At 32.7% G+C, this 6,485-nt stretch overlaps 1 long non-coding RNA gene across 8 annotated transcripts; it reads right to left on the bottom strand.

Moving 5' to 3' along the window:
• Positions 1-147: 147 nt before the first annotated feature.
• LOC132043666 (uncharacterized) lies at positions 148-4,716 on the bottom strand. Of its 8 annotated transcripts, none has more exons than XR_009411899.1 (6): positions 4,677-4,716; positions 3,893-3,987; positions 3,710-3,784; positions 2,494-2,587; positions 1,629-1,710; positions 148-453 (listed from the first exon to the last, which is right to left on the bottom strand). It is a non-coding gene; the product is annotated as an uncharacterized LOC132043666 (long non-coding RNA). The 8 variants fall into 8 exon arrangements; XR_009411900.1 differs by lacking the exon at positions 4,677-4,716 and adding an exon at positions 4,515-4,532; XR_009411897.1 differs by lacking the exon at positions 3,710-3,784.
• Positions 4,717-6,485: the final 1,769 nt, after the last annotated feature.

Genomic DNA, 6,485 nt, shown 5'->3' with positions numbered 1-6,485 from the left:
AACCCCCAAAAAAACTGAACAGAAAGCCAACAGTACAAGGGAAAAAAAGCCCAAACGTTTTAGAGTTCAGGGAAAAATTTTAACAAAAAATGAATTTAAACCAAAAAATTGGGAAAATTTTTGTTTGTAATATTCACACAGTTACAATATTGCTGAAAATTTTCAATATCGAGATCATTTCATGATTTAATACTTCACAGTATCTACATGAATGAGGAACAAAACTCGACTCTATATCCAATAGATTATGAAATATCAACTGTAATATTGAGTAGTTGCAAAATTATACATTCTTCAGCTTTCATGAAAAACCTCATTTGCAAGATAAAAAGGGAAGCACCCTTTTGAAATTCGACTATCAAAGCTTTGCAGTCATCAGCCTTCTTTTCCAGTTTGACAAAAATATTGGAGCCCGCCATTATAGAGCATAGCCAAGGGATGAATTTGCAACATCTATCCAAATGAAAAGAAAGAATTTAGTAAAAGTAAGAAATAAGACACAATGTGAAGAAAGATGTAGGTAACTTCCCTAAATCAGTAATGTTTTAGGCATGTTAAGGTAAAGAGAAACACTACTGTGCTACCATAAAATAAATAGACATTGGAACTATAAGTTGGTAGAAGAAACCTAATGGGTGCAAGTTGGCATAACTTTAAATCTTCTATGTGGCTCATGCATCAAACTGGCAATTAGTGAAACAACAAGCTATAATTGAAATAAAGAAATGCATATCATATTGCGTCAAATCTTCAAGTTCAACTATTTGCTTAGGACCTTGTTCCACTAAGAGGAAGACGGGGGGACTCAGTTCCTTATGACATTTTATATGATTCTCTTTTATGAAAAAATGATGAATTACTTATGAGTAAGCAAAGTAGGCAAAAGCTTCAAGTAATTCATCTAAAAAACAACGCTACAGCGGAGAAGGAACATAAAAGCTTTGAGGAAAACTAAGAATATAAAAAAATTGAGCTAGAAATTATTTTTGAAGAGGAATGCTTAGCAATTATTAGAACATGCACCCCGGAAGTATTTAGAGAGAGAGAGCGCACTATTTAAAGGACTTTTGGATAATATATCCTCCTGAAATTTGCTAGTTAATATTTCATGCTTGTTTGGTTCTTCGACATACATTGATGTTACTACTCTATACTGTACTTTTGTTTCCATATAATATTTATCAAAACGTCATAAGATTCCCCAAAATCTCAGTCTACTGTTCATGTTTCAAAATGATAAGAGACATGATATACATATATTCTTACACTCACCATCATTATCTGCTCGTCCTTACATCTTATTTTCTTGCAAGAGTACCAAATGTCACACACTATCGAACTTATGACTTCACGAATAAAGTTAAAACATCAAAAACTTATGTATTCTGAGAATAAATTACGGTGGATAGAATTAATTTCAAGCTAAGAGTACCAAAAGAAAAACTTAGTTGTAAAGCCACCAAACAAAGGGGTGTAGAAAGATCTGGTGGAAGAAGAGAGAAGCTCCTTAAGCGGACAGAAAGAATACACAATAATAAATGCCCTTTAACCACTTAAACGCTGTTTGCGATGTAAAATAGCAAATTACTAATCGCATTAAACATACCGGAGAAAGACAGAGAGCTTACTCTACATTATTTGTTTGGCATCATATGGTCCATCTAATTTGCTGACATAAGTGAGCCCGTAGTAGTTGTCACTATGCTTTAACTGTCAAAGAAAAGGCACAGAAATTAACAAACATCTAGAAAATGTGCTTTAGAGCCAAAGTGAAGAGTATGAACAAAATATTAGAAGGCCCCAACTTAATAGCAGATGATGCATACAAGTAATCAAAACAATAAGAGGCTCCTATGAAACAGATGTGTATGAGAAGTTTCGTTATTAGAAAATAAGGGAAAATTAGAAGGATCCTTTAGTCATGTTTCCAGATTAGTTAGGCATACTTTAGAAGAGAAACTCACGAAGCAATATTTTGACAAATGACGATAACCTTGGTCTCTTTTGAAATTCACAAACAGTCAAAGGTTTTGATTAATTCATTTTATTAATCATGGATGATGTCTATCAAATGATGTCTATCAATCTGTTAGCCTTATAATGAATATAAACATGCAAATGAAGAAGATGGTGACAGATATGTTCGCTAACAAAAATAATGAAGCTAGGTTGGTAGAAATGCTATGACTGACTCTTAAAATTCAGCAAATATGGTAGAAAATTTGGAAGTGTTTGGCCAATATGATTATGAATGTTCAGTCCGTTTGGGACTAATAAATCCTTATTGTTAACCAGATAAAAAATATGAGAAAGTTAAGAATATCTGGTAAGGATGCCATTTTTGTTTCCAAGTAATGCAAAAAATATGACACTGACAAAACTCCTTAGAAATAGTGTTGCACCAGGAAAGTCTACTATAAACAAATGATTAAGATAATTTGTTATGACATCTTTATACACAGACTCATAAAACAATTAAGGAATTTGAGTTACTTTTGTTCCATCTTCCATGTAGTGCACACTGAAGCATGCATGTAGAAGTCATAAAGAAGCCAGTTGTTGAGTCTTCTTTTACCTGCAAATGTTCCTACAAATAAGATAATAAAGCTAAGTCGGTAAAATTATGACTAACTACTAGTATTCAACAAAAATAACAAAAATCATAAAGAGTGCTGACTAATATGACTGTGAACAGTTCTAGTCATATAGAGCTTGTAATCTTTATTGTTGGCCTGATAAAAGAACAGGAGAAAGTAAACCAAACCAACCAAGGATACCATTTTTATTACACAGTAATGTAAAAACCTGCAAAATTTCTAAGTAGCATTGCACAAGAAATTAATACCATGGATAAATGAGCAGAATCATTTATTCTAATGTCATTATGTACAACCCCATCTCACCAACCTAACTCTTCGCTTGAACAAAGAGGGAGTTCGTCTGATCATGGAACCACTATTGATGTTTGGAATCAGGAGAGAACGAAGCGTGTTTTCTTTTTCACACATGACAGAAAAATAATTTTTCTGATGGTATTAGAGAATTGCATGCAGACGATGTTTTCAGTTGGATTCTAAACATGTTGTCATCTTGAATTGGTAGGGACTCTTTCTGGAAACACGTTGCAACAACAACAACATACCCAGAATATGCAATATTAGTACTAAGTAATATAAGATAAATATATACTGAATGATAATACTTCACATTTCAGATTTTAAACCATATGTTTATATGGATTTGCAACTTCAACCTATTGGAACAATGTGTTCACTTAACTTATTAGGTGAAAGAAACATGATCGTAAGACACAAATAATATGCCTTTTTAAGTATATGAAGCCAAGAAAGTTAAATTTGTTAAAGGGTGTTTTCACTGAAGCACTATTAATTTATTCTCTTATAATTATGTTACTTCCCTCCCTTTCTCTGTTTGTAGTATTTTGAAGTTCAATCGGAGGTTAATCAGTCCGTTTTCATTTTCATTTGAAGTCTCGAGCCATGCCACCAATTAGCGTTATCTTATCCAATGTAAATTTTTGTCTCCTCGCTCCCATAGTCCACAACCCGCACTACAAATGCACACATTGCAAAATAAGGTGAAAGATCTACGCTAATCATCACACTGGTTGAACATAAAATCGTGTTAAAATCATCATAGAGTACCATCTCACTCATCAATAAGTCATACCTCCCAAAAATATGTATACCATTATACATGTGAGATCATTTGCACGCAATTAAAGCATCTTTCCGTCTTAAAGAGGGAATATGATGAAATAAACCTGCAATTGCAGAAAATTCAAAAGTATATTCCCGTTAGACCTATAATCAAAATGAATGGTGGGATAGTCAAATTGAAATTACCAGGCCCTAATAGTGATATAAAATACCTGAATACCTCTACCAAACATGGATGGAGACATGCATCTACCAAGGTCTTTGTGAAATCCCTGAATAACTGACCCTCGATCTCGTAGTTCTTGGTCTGTGAAAATGCATTGTTAGGTGCTCCATTTTATCATCTTTCTTCACAAAAATGCCAGGTTGAGCTTCTTCAATACACCCCTGTCCAAAACTATTCTTATCCTAAAACAATTGCAAATTCTCTTTTCAGTCATTCAATTTAGTAGATCTGGAACAGGAAGAGGCACAATCTTTCCAACTGAAAAGTAAAGTTAGGTTAATTTTTGAAATCTAGTGAGTGAATACATTGCTTAGGAAGAACCGGCAATTGTTACCTTGCCAACATTTCTAACTGAAGCTGCAGCTTAAAAGAGTAAAACCCATTGTATTTATAATCTAGTAAAAAATGGTACAGTTAGGAATTAACGCAACAGTTTCCTTCAAAGATGAATTTGACAATGAAACTTTTTTTTTTCTTAAAAAGAGTAGCAATCGGATCATCTCGATTATTAGTAAATATCTGCTGTATGAAATATATAACATATTGCAGTTTGAGATATAACTTCAGAGAACAGAGCGATACCTTAACTTCAACGAACAGAGCGATACCTTAACTTCAACAAACTATCTAAAGCCCTAGCTAACACATGCAAGAATAGAAAATAACTCAATGAAAATCAGACCCTAAAATTTTGATTAAAAACAAGACCAAAATACATGCATAATGGAAAAAGTAGAAAAAAACACAACGAAAATTCAAAAAGAACTCACCTGAGAGCCAAGCAATGGAAGAGAAGGGGCGAGAAAAATTCCAAAAGAAAGAAACCAGAGGAAAGAAAGTGAAAACTTCGATATCAGCGTGGACACACGTGGGGACGTACACTAGTAACACGTAGGCTGTACAAATAATTTGAAATACCAAGTGTACCCTTCGTCGTCCATGGAAAGTTTGACTTATTAATAGTCGATATTTATATTTTTTGTACAATCAAAGGTAACAAAAATAGTTAAACACTAAGAAGATAATTCCAAACTTGTTCAATCGTTCAACAGTATTACCAAAAACTAAATACTTTTAAAGGTTGGTGTAGACAATCCGATAATACTACGACATAGAGAATGCTTGCATTACCAGCTTCCTACTGAAACAGATTTAATTAAGTCAATCGACCTTTGTGTTGCAACTTTAAGAATGTGTTGCAACTTTTGGTCGCAATGTCTTGCTTCTATGCAAGATTAGATAGTTGATAGATTAGGCTAAACTTTGGTTTCTGTCAAATTGGCGCCATCTTTGTCTTTGTTTTGTCCATCCACGGAAGCATTACTTATAAAAAGTCCATCAACAAAAGCAATACCTATTAAAAAGCAAAAACAACGGGAAGAATAATTACACCACATCATCAATATAAATAAGCTGAAATCTTGGGAAACCCTATCCTATTTACAATTTTGTTAACACTATCCCAACACAAACTACCAAAGACTACATTATGCTAATGGAAACATTGTGTTGATTGAAATGATCACTACATGTATAAATCATTTGGAGGATAATCTCACACATATTTGTGTCAAAAGTAAAACAAACATCAGCATATTGGCCACAAATTGGTAAAAATCAAAGCAAAAAATCAAACCTGCGGAGATTGGTTACCATAGCAAAGATTCAGAAGAAATAGAACTTTCTGGATCATATGTATCGAAAACCATCCTTTAAAATCTAGAGGGAAAAGAATTAGGAAATAAATGATGTTTAATCATAAGATACTAATAATTCAGAGGAGTAGAAATAGGAGTCATCCAAGAGTTAAAGTGTAACCGCGTAAGATCTCCAACCTTTAAGGCTCTATGGTACTGCCAACCTAAGTCAACAGAATTTTTCTTTTTAAAAAATTTGGTTGCTGGTCAATGTTTTTAAGAAGAAAAAATTGGAGATGTTAAACAATACATTTCAAGAAATTTTTAGAGCTAACTATACGTCTTACTCCATTAAAAATACCTTAGGATTCCACATACAAATTCATCAAGAGCAGAATAAAGAGCATCATGATTTGTCATCTGGAAAATCAAAGTTAGGTGCCTTGGTTTCAGTAGAATATTCTAGTGCATAAAGAAGTCCCAAGACTATGAAATAGATCTTTTTGTGTAAAGAGAAGCTCAAGACTTCTCTACTATGCTATTGCAATAGTTATTCATGAGAAGCTAATTACAATTCCTACAGGTTGCGTTAATCGAGATAATGATAGTATAACATGTTGAAGAGGTACAATTCAACCTAATATTGTATTTTAATGATTTTTTTATAGCTTTAATTGTACCTCTTACTCCATTGGAATTTGGAAGTACCATAGGATCCCAAATAATTCTTCATCAATAGAACAAATCAAACTAATTATTAAATGAATTTACTTATTGCAAATTAGATAGAAAAACATCATCTCTTTATGCAGCAAGTAAGTTAAGATATTAGTTATAATTAAAAAATATATATATATATTCCGAATCATTGTTACAGCAACTTTAACAAGAAGAGTTTTATATGCTAATACCATACTTAGCTACAAAAAAAAAAAATAATAA

Source organism: Lycium ferocissimum, unplaced genomic scaffold (assembly GCF_029784015.1).
Source record: "Lycium ferocissimum isolate CSIRO_LF1 unplaced genomic scaffold, AGI_CSIRO_Lferr_CH_V1 ctg26844, whole genome shotgun sequence".
In the NCBI taxonomy this organism is placed as follows: Eukaryota; Viridiplantae; Streptophyta; class Magnoliopsida; order Solanales; family Solanaceae; genus Lycium; species Lycium ferocissimum.
This window is presented reverse-complemented; position numbering and strand designations above follow the sequence as displayed.